Source organism: Physeter macrocephalus, chromosome 2 (genome assembly GCF_002837175.3).
Source record: "Physeter macrocephalus isolate SW-GA chromosome 2, ASM283717v5, whole genome shotgun sequence".
Taxonomy (NCBI): Eukaryota; Metazoa; Chordata; class Mammalia; order Artiodactyla; family Physeteridae; genus Physeter; species Physeter macrocephalus.
The window spans coordinates 47,503,236-47,518,683 of record NC_041215.1 but is presented as its reverse complement, the minus strand read 5'-3'; positions in this window follow the sequence as shown (position 1 = coordinate 47,518,683).

Genomic DNA, 15,448 nt, shown 5'->3' with positions numbered 1-15,448 from the left:
GCACCCCTTCTCTTTCTTGAAAACAGTCCTAGAGGTCTAGACTATTTTCTGGCAGCATCACATTTTGAAAGAATGTTGAAGCTTGGATTGGGGAAGTGCTCTGCCCACCTCAAGAAGCACTGACTGGTAGAGGATGGCTATCCACTTTATTTTCTAATACAGATCCCAGGCCTTTGCATCTTGATGCTGAGTATGGGGGAAACACATTTTTTAAATTATACGGAGGCTCAGTTTCATCAGGGAAATTATTGGTAGATTACCAATGGTTTTGGTTTGTTTTTTACTTAGCTCCACTTCACCTAAAAACTCTCACACATATCATACTGATTTATCAATATTTTTGGATTTTCCTAAGTGTTTTAGAGAAAATTACAAATAACTGAATCAAAGGCTCCTTGTCAGATGCCTTTTAAAACTGCTAGTTTCCTCTTTAACTGTTAATAAACAATATGGGTGCAATATCTGGGAATATGGCTTCCTCTCTCCTATCCACAGCCATGTCTTCAGTCCTTAGAACTCGTCCACAGAGATTAGTAGCCCTGTATCTTTCCTCCAGATGTTGTCCTTTAAAGGTGCATTAGACACCTCTTACTTCCCACCGCACAGCGTCACATTTCACCTCTTTCTAATCTGTCTGCTGCACTTAGCTTTGCAGGAGCACAACAGAGAACTTGGCCTCAGCTGTGCTTAGTCTCTCTCTGGATTTGCTTTTTTTTTGCTGCCATAACAAATTACCACAGGTTTAGCCTCTTAAAACAATACATATGTCATCTCACAGTTCTGTAGGTCAGAAGTCCAGGTTGGCTTGAGTAGATTCTCTGCTCCAGGTTTCACAAGGCGGGCATCAAGGTGTTAACGACCGGAGCTCTTATCACAGGCTCTAGGGAGGATGTGCTCCCAAGCTCATTCAGGCTCATGGCAGAATCCAGTTCCTTGCAGTTGTAGAACTGAGGTTCTAGTTACCTTGCTGGCTGTCAGCTGGGGTCCATCCTTAGCTCCTACAGATATCTCTAGGGTCCTAGTACGTGGACCCCTACATCCCAGAACCATGTTTCATAGCTCCCTCATGCTTGCAGTCTCCCTGAGTTACATTTCTACTGATCTCTTCTGCTTCCAGCCAGAGAAAGCTCTTTGCGTTTAAGGGCTTATGTGATTAGGTTGGACCAATGTGGATTATACAGGATAATTTCCTTATTTTAAGGTCCATAACCTTAATTATATCTACAAAGTCCTTTTTGCCATGTAAGCTAATATATTCATGGATTCCAGGGATTAAGGCACAGGCATCTTTATGGTGCCATTATTTGACCTGTGACACACTCTTGCTTCTGCCCTGGGGCACCTCTGAGCCAGTACAAAACAACTAGCTCTAGATGCCCTGCTAAATATTAAATTCTCTTATATTCTTCCTTGTTGGTCCAACGTCTTCATTATCTACTCTTGAATGTTCTCCCCCTCCTATTGACCAGGTCTCAAAAATGTCTTACTCAAGATACACACCTAATTGACCTTGATTATCTGCCTGAAGACAAATGATATGAGGGCAGACCATGGGGAGGACAGGAACATCTACAGGAACCTACCTGGCACTCAGCCTGTGCAACCTGGAGATGTGAAGGTGTTAATACAACATGGAGCAACCATTAACCAATAAAAAAATGTCCCAATTCCATCTCTTAGCTAATTCCATGCTTCATTCTTCCTATCTTTTTCGAAGGTCTCTGAGAAAAAAACCCAAGATTCCCTTATTAGTGATCAATTTGATAACACCTGCTTGTATGGATTGTCTGCTATTCCCAGTTTCCTGTACCTATTCTCGAAATCACTGCCCAATACAAACTGCTTGCATAAGGCCCATGTCTCAAGCTCCAAGCTTTATTTTGGGAAATAAAAAGTGGCCTTTCAAAGTAAAGCATCAGGAAGGAATTCTTAAACAGACAGATATAATAAGGACCCCATTGTTGGGGATAAATGGGGGAATGATTACCCTGACATGCAGTGGCATCACAATTTCTAAGAGTCTCACTAGTGCTAACCAGGATGAGTTACAGGTAGAAGATGTAGCATTGGCTTACATGGTAGCTGTGGTCCTTGGACAATATAGGGACAAAAGTAATTATAAGGATTATATTTTTGTATAATTTATTTAAGTCTTAAAAGAAAAATAGAATCAATCAGCTTAGCCAACAATCACCTCAAGGCACACTGTTACAGGTCAGAAGGCTGAATTGGAGGCAGTTGAAGGGACCCCTATCTCCTATAGCTTCACGCAGGCTATACTGAAAATTAGACCCGGACTTCATTTTACATGGAGCAGAGCTACAAAGGAGGTACCCTGGTGTAGACTTGACTTGTCTCACAGCTTAAGGTCAGTGATCTTATAGAAAGCAAACTTTGGTAGGGGATATTTGCTTGGACAAGAGTGAAAATGTCAAACCTCCAAGTTTCTCTGAATCATCCAGACTGACAGAAGGGACACCTGCCCATCTGCTAAAGGAAAACAGCCTGCCTTTGTCTGGAGGCTCTGTAAAAATCTCACCTAAAATGGATGCCTTGCAAGGTCATCCTTGTTCTCCCCACAGTTTGTTCCCATTTCATTGCCTTCATATCAATAACCAGGTTCAACCAGCTCAAGCAGGGAAACAGTTCCTGTTCCAGGAAAAAGTAGAAGACCTGGTTATTATGAAAGGGAACACATTCAAAAGTGGATCATGAAGACACTGGATCAGTAGGAAAGAATACAAGAGGATAATTTGTTTAACATCATGGTAAGAGTGTCTGGAGCTAGTTATTTTGTGCTGTGATGGATCCCTAAATCATGGGAAATATGACGGTCCTCAATAAATGAGGCAGAGATGCTGGAACTGCCTTAACAGTATTTGGGGTCAGAAGGCTCAAGGAGGTAGGTGGGAATGTTAGGCCAGACCTACTGCATATTAGGACCTAGTGTATGGGTCAACCATGTTTTGCGTAAAGTCCAAGAGGATACTCTCTTCACAAAGGTAATAAAAGATTCCCTGGTAGAGGGCAAATAAAAAACTTTGGTAGGCTGGGTTTGATAATAGGAGATGTTTTCTGGAACTGGGCTCTACAGTGTCAATAGAGATAATAGGATTTCAGAATGTCATGCTTTAAGTGGCAGCATTTATCCAATAGGCAGAAGGTAGAAATATTTACTGCTATAGACAGCAAGGGTGAAGTGGCAAGCAGGGTGCCTTGGGTCTGTGGCAATGACTGATAGGCCATAGATTTTTCTGGTAGCAAGATAGATGCGCAGCCAACTAGGGTGTTACTTGACCTTACATCCAAAGAAATTTAGAGGTGGCACATAGAAGATTTACATCCTCTACAGCAATGGATAAAAATTCATGACTCCTGATGTGGTTTCAAAACCTAAGTCAGTTCACAGGCCCAGAATCCAATAATTGAAAGTGAAACCAAATGCCCTTGAGAAAGAATAAATATTCCTTCAATCTGTCCTCAAAGGTGCTGTGCCAATTGCCAGACTTAACCTCACAATGGAAAAAGGAAATACTCAGAACTTTTGAATGTTTTTGGATATAGTATCCAAACTGATAAGAGGATACCATAACAATCATCATGCCCCTTGTTTAGTGGGAGCCTATGGAGGCCAAGTAATAAGTAAAGTTCTGATCCAGGTTTATCTTTTAGTGGATCTAGGGCATCCAACTATCTACCCAGTAGCTATTTCCTGGCCCATCAATACACATTTGGGATGCATTTTCTGAGCACCTGGCCAAACTCCGACATTTTCACTCTGATTTGCAGAGGAACAGTGATTATGATAAGGGTTAAGTGTGAAAACTCCTGAAACTGCCCTATCTTCAAGTCAAAATAGTAAATCAGAAGCAAGAATACATTCCTGGAAGAATTTCAGAGATTGGTGCCCCAATTAAAGATCTAAAGGATATGGTGGTGCTGGTTCCTGTCTTAAGCCATTAGTCAAAAATAAATAAATGAATGAATCTATTTGGCAGATGACAATGGACTACTATAAACTTAACTAAGTTGCAGCCCCAATTGCGATCCTTTGCCAGATGTGATATTTTTACAGGAATATGTTAACATAGGTTATGACACTTGGTGTACAGCTACTGATCTGGTAGATGCATTTTCTTCAATCCCCATCAGAAGATTCAAACTTTTTCTTTTATGCAAGAACAGCAATATATATTCACTGTTGATCTCAGCACTGTGTTCACCCTCTTTCAGGAAACTTGATGATCATCTCACATTTTGTAGACCACACAGAGGCATGGATAGGATCACTATCTGTTTAGTAAATATAGGTATGGCAAACATAAACTTCATAGAATAATAAACTATTTATAGTTTTATGAATTTTTAAATTATTTTCAAGGCGGATGTTACTGTATGCAACTATTTTGGTAGTGCTATAAACCCAGGCAGAAGGCAAAAATTAGAACTTAAATAGTTTTTGCCTAAGTGTCTTCATTTTAAATAATTGGACACAAAAGTATTTTGGATATTCAACTACTGCCTCCATTCTACATTCCATTTATTTTCTGTGGAATCCTCAAATCTTGAATTATTTGCCCTTTTTTAAAAAGTATAATTTCTGTTCAAATTCAATTAAGATATATTTATGCCTACAGAGTTCTCTCCTGCCTGCTTAATGATTTTTAAAATAACACATTTTTATTTATCTTAAAGACTGCAATAGAAAACACAAATCTTTTTGAATATTTACCTTACCGTCATTATTACTTGAAGCATGATACCTGCACATCCATTTAAATGCTTCTTTTTGGTCTATATTAGAATGCAAAATGAACTCTGAATCCCATGCTTGTAATTGGATATATATATATATATATATATATATATATATATATATATTTGAAATGAACGTTTTCAGTGGACTCTTCAAGACAAGATCCTGAACATTGACTCCCAATTAGTACAAAGAAAGAAAATCTATACAAACAACCTCGCTATTCATTTGATAGCTAGTTAAAATGCATGCTCTGTACAAGTCACTTGACTCTCAATTACAATTAAGTATGCAAGGTTATCAGAGCACCACAAGCAGAAAGTTGAAAGTAACCTTCCCCTATTAGAGTGAACACATCAGGGATGGTTCTGTGTGGTAGGGAAAGGCTGTGTGTAGCACAACTGATGTCACCACTGATTCTAGGATCCCATCAGCTGTAGCAGGCTCAAGGTAAAAACCTACTGAACTGGTAAAATTGTTTGTGGACCCCATCAAATATCAACTAGAACAGTCTAAGGAAAAACAGCTGTCAAGATTTGCCTGTTGCTCTAATGGTGTTGGGTTAATTTTGTCATAAAATTAATGATGCACTTAAAATGAAGAGATTTATGATACCTGCGAGCACTTCTAATTGAGTTAACCCAACAGAGCAGGTTACAAGTCATACAACTCCAAAAATGAATGATTAATAAGGTGCCCAAATTGTGTCCTCCCTTATTGACTGAAATCTTCAATAGGCTATTAACATAATTACCTCATTTTTACTTCAACTATTGTCATTTTAAACCAGATGACTGTGTTTTTCATGAACACCAAGCTACATTGTTTTCTTAAATTAACCTGTGAGCAAAAGCTTTATTGAGACTTAGAAGAAAAACTCTCCCTCTCTCTCTTCATATATATATATATATATATATATATATATATATATATATATACATAATAGCCCCCTTACTTATTTAGTTTCTATTCTTAAAATGTGGGATATTTTTATTTAACCTCACTAATTGAATTCTCACTAGTTGAATTTTTAAAAGGCATTCATGCATTAAGTCATATACTGAAGAGACATTGATAAAAAGGCCTAACCTAAACTGCTAAGTATCCTGCATATTTCAGTGGTATTATTATGACAGGGATGAAAAACAACAGGGCCACTATGCTCCTTTTGATGGGTAAATCTGAGACCAGTGGCAACCTGAAGACTGTAACAAGTACTAGTTAAATGTGTGTCATTTATTACTTACAAAGATCACTTTCATGCAACTAGATTTCTGATGTGCCAGTTACCCAGTACAGCCGTCTTGGCCAAGATGAGACATAGTTACCAGTGTGTCCCATTCGCTGAGTAGCAAGAGGGAAGTGCCAAATTCAATTCACCTTCTCCTGCAGATTACAACAACAACAAAAAGTAACATTCAGTTTTGTGTAAATGAAACAAAAGAAATATCTGGCAAACCATATTTAGTATTTAAGAAGATACGTGCTCTACATTTCCAAACCCCGCACAAAAAAATGAAGAATTTTAGACTTTAGAGCCTTATCATTGACAAGGCCATTAAGCCAATAGAATCTGTTGACCATTACGGACAAGGCCCTTGCTTTCTCTATCACTTTGAATTACACATTCAATTAACTATGATTAATAAAGATAACTTGTGATTAATAGAATCTTAGTTTTTTTTTTGTTTTGTTTTGTTTTTTGGTACGCGGGCCTCTCACTGTTGTGGCCTCTCCCGTTGCGGAGCACAGGCTCCGGACGCGCAGGCTCAGCGGCCATGGCTCACGGGCCCAGCCGCTCCGCGGCATGTGGGATCTTCCCGGACCGGGGCACGTACCCGTGTCCCCTGCATCGGCAGGCGGACTCTCAACCACTGCGCCACCAGGGAAGCCCTAGAATCTTTTTTTAAAAGTGCTAACTATAGTAAATGAATCTTAAATCTACTATTATTTTTTCCATTTTGTATTATTATTAAGGTATATTTATGACATGCAATTTAACTGAGATTAAAATTGCTGTGTTTCACCTAGGTTTGGGGATACAATCATGGATCTAAAAACATGGATAATCAGTTCAATGATTCTTTGAAATCCTAGTTTTTTTTTTTTTTTTTTTTTTTTTTTTTTGTGGTACGCGGGCCCCCCCCTGTGTTGGCCCCTCCCGCTGCGGAGGACAGGCTCCGGACGCGCAGGCTCAGCGGCCATGGCTCACGGGCCCAGCCGCTCCGCGGCATGTGGGATCCTCCCGGACCGGGGCGCGAACCCGGTTCCCCTGCACCGGCAGGCGGACGCGCAACCGCTGCGCCACCAGGGAAGCCCCTGAAATCCTAGTTTTGACAGTGGTATCAAACACCTCAAGGACAAACATAGCTTGGCCTAAAATCAACCTCAAACCATCAGAGCTGTGTGCAAGCAGAATAACACAAAGCATCTGATAGCAAGTTTAGCCTTTTGGGGGTACACATTTTTATCTATAAAAACTCCCAGAGTTACTCGTTTCTTGGTTTTCTTTTCATTATATGCGGCAACATGTATGTTAACTATGTGTGAACATGAGTAAACTGTGTGTTAGCTCAAATGTCTATTTTCAATAATCCAGGGAACTATCTTAAGATTTTAGTATTTCTGTGAATTCAGGAACACATTAAAGGCATGATGTTCCAAACTTCAGAAGTCATGTCCCGTTTCTCTAATTCATCTCCTTGCACTGAAAGGAGGCCCCTAACTTATGATGATTTCCAAAAGAGATAGGTAATACCTTAGGATCTTATCAAGAAGTTGTGTGTGTTGAGATACCTTCCCCCTGCTCTTTTCAAGTAATATCTGTGTTGAAAATTTCTATTTTCATTATAGGATGGTCTGAGATTTCTTACAATATATTTCAGCTCAAGTGTTATAAAATCTTCATGGATTATAAACACTTTCAAATTTCTATATTTTCTTAGAAGATATCCAAAATGCAGTACAACATTGCTCTGGTTTTTCAAGAAGCTTAGTAAATCCCAGAATACTTCTATGTTGACATTAAAATCACAGATGTGGCCAGTTATTTTAGGCAAATTAAAATTTAGATGCATCTCTGAAAATATACGATTCCCTGGAAGTTACATGAAGAACACCTGTGCATATAAAACCTAAACTATGCTGCAAATTAATAACGAATGCCAAATATGTGCAAATGTGATTGGTTGGATGGTTGGATGCATGAATAAATATTCCTTCCAGATATAAAGCATGGATGAGTAAAATCTTAGTTATTTGGGAACACTGTGGTTTAAGATTTCCTAGATTGTATTTCAATCATGTATATTAATTAGATCACATCATAAAAGTCAGAATTTTATTCCTGCTCTGTGCGAAATACATATGGATATTGGAGGAGAACAGGGTTAAAAAATGTCAGAGTCTATCAAATTGAAAGATGACAGATACTGACAGCATCATTTCTAGTGAAAATTCAATTTTATGAACAACAAAAAAGAGATATAATCCTGATTCCTATCAATCCTTGTAAATTTCAAACCTTAATCTGAATAGTTGCTTCCTTCATTTCTCTATTTTCACTATCTCTTCTCTTTGATTTCTACCTACCATACTACCATCATCACTGCAATGGACATTCACACCCACTCTGTTTATTTTATTCAGGATTATATCAGTACTTTGTGGTAGTATCTTTTTAGTTATTTAGCACTCATCATAGTATCTCCCTTTTAGGTTTTCTTTCATTTACTCTATCAGGATAGTAGCATGCTCACATACTGAAAAATAAAAAGAATAGAAAAGGGAAGAAGTTTCAATACATGCTAGGAAAAGATGATCTAGATGTAAAGGTGGGATTTGGGAACAAGAATGAAGATGTGGATTATCTTTAAGTGTCAACAGTTATACTTTTCTTGTTATTACTGTGAATCAAGGGTTCATAAAATTTTTTATTTGCAGTTTTTCAAGTACCCTCATAACCCTTACCTTTGCTTTCATTCTCCCATACCATTGAGATGCCAGCTGAGCCTCCTGGCTACCACAAAGACTCCATTTCATAGCATACTGGTGAAATACCATAATCAATCAGATCCGAAGCAAAGAGTAACATGGTGATTCATGAAGTAACAAAACATCCTCAACAGACAGTTCCTAAACAAAGACTGTCTTTTAGATGAGTCCACATTGGGCAGAAATGCCTAGGCTGTTGCATCACTGCCTTGCTCGGTCATTGGCTGGCTTTTCTAGAGAAGCATGAACTTGACTCAAAAACTGAGACAGACTGACAGTAAGAGGCTTCCATCTAACCTTACTTCTCACAGCTGGGCAGTGAGTTCTTTCTTGAAGCAGGATCTGGATTGCATATAATAATTTTTGGCACAATAACAATTTTGATATTCACTAGATATGTACTAGGCATCTGACAGACCAAAAAAGTGTTTATACTTTGTGAATGAAACAAAAATTACAAAAACATGCTCAATAAGCAAAAAATTTTAACTATTTAAATAGCACATACACACAAATAACTTCTACACTTTCCCTGGTTTCAATCTTTTCCATTGAAGGTCTCTATGTATAGGCATTGCTGCCAATCAGAACCAATATGGTGCGCTCAATTGATTAGTTTTGGTTTCCATTTAGTGTTACATTTTGTCTCAAATCTCAGGATTGTTTTTCCATGTTCTTTCTCCTTAATCCTGATCAGTTGTTAGGACAATATTTCATGAATATTTCTGTTTCTCTAGGAACACCTGTACCCAAACTGCATAGGGGCCTTAATTGTTCTGATTTTCTCAGGACATGTCCTCTTCCCTGCCCCCCCCAGACTAGAACCTTCTTCTGTACCACTTTTCATTTGCCTGTGCACTTTGATATACTACCTAGAACTAGTCCTCCCCTTCTTGACTCCCAATTATTTAAGTGTACCCCTGGATTCTTTTCTTCCCCGTCCTGCTCATTTAATGAATGTCATCAAAATGCCCACTTCTGGAATGCAGGAAAGACTTCCAGCCTTAGGGACCCTGTGCCTGTACTACCCTCTTTCACTACTCAGCTTTTTTAAGTGAAGCCTTCTCAGACCCATCAATATGGAGAATTTCCTAAAAAATATAGATTGCTAGGTTTGTTTACCTGGGGGGAAAACAAAAAATATATATATAAATTATGTATGTGTTCGTTGTTAATTGTTTGATTAGATGACGTAAAGGTAATTTTAGACTTCTTATCAAATGTTTTGTTTACTGTTATATTAAAACTTTTTTCCCCCAAATAAGATAAAGCAGTTGGTTCATTAATAAATTTCCATCTCTCAGAACGGGTCTAAGGAGTAAACAAGCCAATAAAAGTAATTTCCTCCACGCTCCTGATAGAAAAACCCTACAGGAGATGCATCAGGAGAGCAGCTCAGCATCTGATTGCCAGGGCTGAAGCAGGGAAGCCCAGTAAAAACCCTGAGCCCAGTCAGGGAAGGTGAATGTGGAAGGGTGCCTCTCATTTGTTCAGAGCAGTTGAAAAAAAATGGAACATGAGAACCCCGAGTGGTAGCCCACAGCCCTTGCAGTGTGGTTTATAGCTCCTCCTGTGAGTACAGTGAGGTAGAAGCGATGATGAACCTGTCTGAGTCTAGGCCTTAGGAGGCAGTGCACATTTCTGCTTGCTTCCTTGGTATCCTGCTCAGCTGCCGTGTGAGGACCTGATTGAATTTGATGAAAAGTGGGAGATCACGTGGATAAGACAGAAGTCACTAGCTGAGGTTCCCTAGACCAGCCAAACTGTTGGATCCTGAGACCAGTCTACCAGAATCGACCAGAAGTACCCAGCTGAGCCCAGTCTAAACTGCCATCCCACAGAGTCCTGAGCTAAATAAATGGTTGTTGTAATAAGACCCAGAGTGTTAAGGTGGCTTGTTAAGCAGAAAAATCTCACTGATACACCCAATGATATCCAGAATGGTCTAAAAAAAACCTCACTAGCTGCATAATTATTGCCAGTCTCACTGATTCTAAGCAGGATGCCTGGTCCATGATGATCTTGCTCTGCCAGTAGTGGTGGGAGAGTATGAAGGACAGATAATTTGGTGCTTTTCCTTTTCTGTCCACTATACGAATAACTAAAGATATTTTCCTTTTTAATTAATAGTATCCTAGGTGTACAATTCAACCAGTATATATCTTACTAACAGACACACACACACACACACACACACACAGTTTGGAGTTTTCAGTTTTCATCTAGCTCAGGGCCATCTGCAGTATACCTCATTTGATATGTTCCCCTCTCCACTGGCTACGGCATAGTTATATCTGAAATCCAACTTGTGTTAGCAAGTATCATGCAAAAGGTCAAAATATTATGGCTTAGAGAGTTAATGACTAGAGGTGATCAGTGATTACTTCATGGAAATAAAAGGGATGATCCTGAAAGCATGGATACAACCTCTCCAGGGAAAAAAATGAGAGAAAAATATTTAAGACAGAAGAAATTACTTAAACCTATAGCATACACTTGAGATATGGTGGAGGGACAAGAGAAGATTTCATGAACAGGGATCGTTGGAAAATGCAAAATAGTTTAGGAGTCTAGGAATGGAATGCCTCAGGTGCTAAAATGAATTGGTACCTGACTTCAAATTCGTACCTGACTTATGCGAAATAAGATGTTCTTAGAAGTTTTTGAACAGGCAAAGGATATGAGCAGAATTGGTCTTTTAAAAGTGAATTATGTGGCAGGTATAGAATTTATTTCAGGAGCTGGAGATGGAATGAGCTATTGCACTGGTCCAGTAAAGGGTTAATGGACCAGAATAACAGCAACATGTATGGTGAAGAGAATCTGAAGGACTCAGTGAATGATGGGATGTAGAGTTTTGGTGACTCTAAAAATTTAAATTATGGTTCCGAATATATTGGTGTACCTCAGACAGAAATACGAAACTAGAATAAAGAGTTGTTTGGAGGGTAATTTTTGGTTTGGTTTGGAATTTGATAATTTGTGATTCTGAAAAGAATGTCAGATAGTAACAGGAATGGTGATACTAAATCTTAAGAGATAAGTTGAGGCTTATAAATAATGTTCCTAATGTTTAGTTATTTCAAGATAGACTAAACTTATTTGAAGTATTAATTGGGAAGCAGAACTTTGGGAAAAGTAAAAAAAAAGAGAGAGAAAATAATGTCTTTGCAAAATTCATTTCATAGATATGAATTTTAATTTGCTTGCTTTTTGTTCTACTTTTAGAAAAGAAATCAAAGAAGGAGAGCAGTATAGGAGGAAGTATGAAAATGTGACAAATTTACAACTGGACATCTACATACCACAGAAAACAAAGTGAGAGAAAAATTTGACAAACATTTCTTTTAGCTCAGGATTTATTATGAGGTGTTTGCAAATTACCTCTCCAATTTTGAATATAAATTATAGAATAACTAATGCACACTTATTGTGTAGCTTGTGTCATCTTATAATTTGAATCTTGGAGCTTATTAACTTTTCTTTCTTATAGAAGCAAGTTAATTCAGAGAGGAAACTAATTCCTGAAAAAAGAAATGCCATATATAAAAGCATACTCAGTGCTTTGACTAGAGGTGGGCAGATGATAACTACAGAGAAACTGGCTGATCTTTATGAAGAATTCTTTGTCATCCTATAAAATAACTGTAGACATTATATGTATTTATACATCTATATACTTTGTAAGAATTCATGCTCATATCTAGTAAATAATTTAGAAAATACCTTTATATTGGCTGAAAGGAAAATGGAATGAAAATGTAAAGGAAAAAAATAACGGCCTTTTCCTACACTTTCTGAATATACTATTAAAGCCAAATAGTTTGGAAAAAACAAATCATAGGATGATATATGCTATCTAGTTACATCAGAAAACCATAGAGTGAAGTGTCAAGCTGGAAAAAAAAGACCAAAATTGGTGTCTAAATGTACCACTTGTAATCAGAATTTGATGAACATGAATATATTCCTACTATTAAATCTTTATTTTAGTAATCAGTGACATAAAAAACACTAAAATGAGAGTTTCCAGACAGACTGTGGTGGGAAAATAGGGAAAAAATAAATCTGACCACCCTCCAGAGCTCCAGTTTGGAATCACCAGCATATCAGAGATGCTTATTTCAGATGTTGTACTTTCAAAAAAATAAAATGTTAGAGTGTTCAAACTAGGAAAGAAAGAAAAAAATGTCTCTATCCAAAGAGGATACATCTTATTATCTGTGAGTTTGTTACCTGTGTGCGGTGTTCATGCAGTTTTGCGGTGGCTTGGGGTATGGTAAATGGGGGTTAATGCATTTGTATAGTTTACTCATTAAATAGGCACTCTGGGGGTCTACTATAGTTTAACTGGAGAAAAAGACTGATATACTCCCCACTCTCAGGGAACTAGCCATAAAGACAATGAACAAGAAAACAAACAAATAATTATGAATAACGTAAACAACATATGTGATAGAGACTTACAGAGATGAGGGATGGGGTCTGTATTTAGACATGGTGGTTTGAGAATGCCTCACTGAGTAGGTAATACCCTGAAACCTGGAAGATGAGAAGGAACTACAAAGCAATCCATGGGAAAAAGTCCAGGCAGAGAGAACAGCCTGCCTAAGGATCATGAAGTAAGAATAAATTTAGTGTGTTGAAGACATGAGAGGAGGTCAGAATGCCTGGAACGCTGAGAGTTACAAGGAGGTCTAAAATAAGCTCAGAGAGAAGCCAGGTCTACTGTCTGTATTAGTCACCAGTCTACTAATGCTACATAACAAATAGCCTCAGAAATCTTGGTAGCAAAAAATAATGAACATTTATTTTTTGCTAATAAATATTGGTTCAGCAGAGGAGTTTCTGCTTCAGGCTGGCAGTGGGTGGTGATCTGCTCCTGTGTCTAAAACATATTCTTCTCACAGCACATAAGGAAGTCCATCCTACAAGCACATTTTAAGCCTTCTGTTTGTGTAATGATGGTACCATCACCTTGGTCAGAACAACTCAGATGGCAAACCCAGAGGCAAGCAACAGAAAAGAACTTTGGTAAGAGGAACTTCAAGGATACATTGCAAAGAGCAACAACCATGTCTCATAAACTGTTGTAAAGTATATTTGTAATATGTTCATTATATATAGTAGGGACTCAAGATATAGTCTAAGACATTCAAAAATGGGGAGCAATGTAATTCAAACTATTAGTAGCATTGGTTTTGATAGTTCCATCACCAGTAGGAAAATGCTTGGGGTCTGGTTCAGTCATCTACACGGACATCATCAAGCGTAAGCAAAGGAGAAATTTCAGTAGCCACTGAGAGTACAACAGTTACTTTAAGTACATAACTTACATATTTAACATGATCTCATTTCTTTATTAACCTTCTGGCAAATATCCTTTCTTCTTTTTCTCCTTTTCCTCCTTTTCTTCTCCTTGTCCTTGTTCATCTCTTTTTTCTTTATTTTATTAAGAAACTTTGAGGGCTTCCCTGGTGGTGCAGTGGTTGAGAGTCCGCCTGCCGATGCAGGGGACACGGGGGGACACGGGTTCGTGCCCTGGTCTGGGAAGATCCCACATGCCGCGGAGTGGCTGGGCCCGTGGGCCATGGCTGCTGAGCCTGTGCGTCTGGAGCCTGTGCTCCGCAACGGGAGAGGCCACAACAGTGAGAGGCCCGCGTACCACAAAAAAAAAAAAAAAAAAAGAAACTTTGAGGGTTTATGTCCTGAGTTCAGAACTGATTCTATATTATATTTCAATCACAGTTTATGTTTCTGCTATAAGAGTTATGCTGAGAAAAATATGTATAGAGTCCTTGGATCAGTGCCAGGCACATAGTATATGCCATATTTAGTTGATCAAACTTATCACTGTGATAACTACAAATATAGAGAAATGAGAAATCTGAATAATTTTAGTAGGATGGAGCTAGTGACTGGGAACAGTACAGACTAGAATTCTTAAGTGTCTAACTCATGAGCTGCATGGACCAAGATAAGTGATGGTATTATTTTCTGTAATGTAGCTTACTTGGCTTCCTGGTATATATGTAGGTTATATTCAAAGAGTTCCTCAAAGTGTAATGAAGAAGCTTTTTGTACTTTAAATTTCCCCATGGAGATGATCTGGGATGAGCAGTTGGGAAAGGGACCCAGGCTCCAGGCTCTATGCTGCAAGAGAAATTCTTTTCTGTGGCATTGGTGGAATTTATTAATAATGGAAGAATATCTTTAAAGCCTATTTTAACCACAAGTGTAACCAAGTAGGACCCTATGGGGCTTTCCCTGGACAGACCCCTCCTGCATATCCTCTGCTAAGCTCCTCTCTGAAGTACCTAGATAACAATATCTGATGCACATTTCCTAAGTTAATTTACAGATGCTAAAACCCCCACCAAATGGAAGATGTTAACTATTTGATGACCACGAGCACATAGTCCCCAGGCCTCCTGGAGCTTCCAGATTGCTAATGTTAACCCTGTGACACCACCCTGTTACCTCACCACTAACCAATCAGAGAATTGTGCATGAGAGCCTACAACACACCTCCTTCACTTGGCCTTTAAGGATGCTTTCCTAAAACCCATCCAGGAGTTCCGGTGTCTGGCACACTAGCTGCCCTGGACTCCTAGCTTGGCATCCTACAATAAATGCTGCACTTTGCTTCACCACAACCTGGTGTCAATAGATTGGCTTTACTGCATGCAGGCAAGCGGT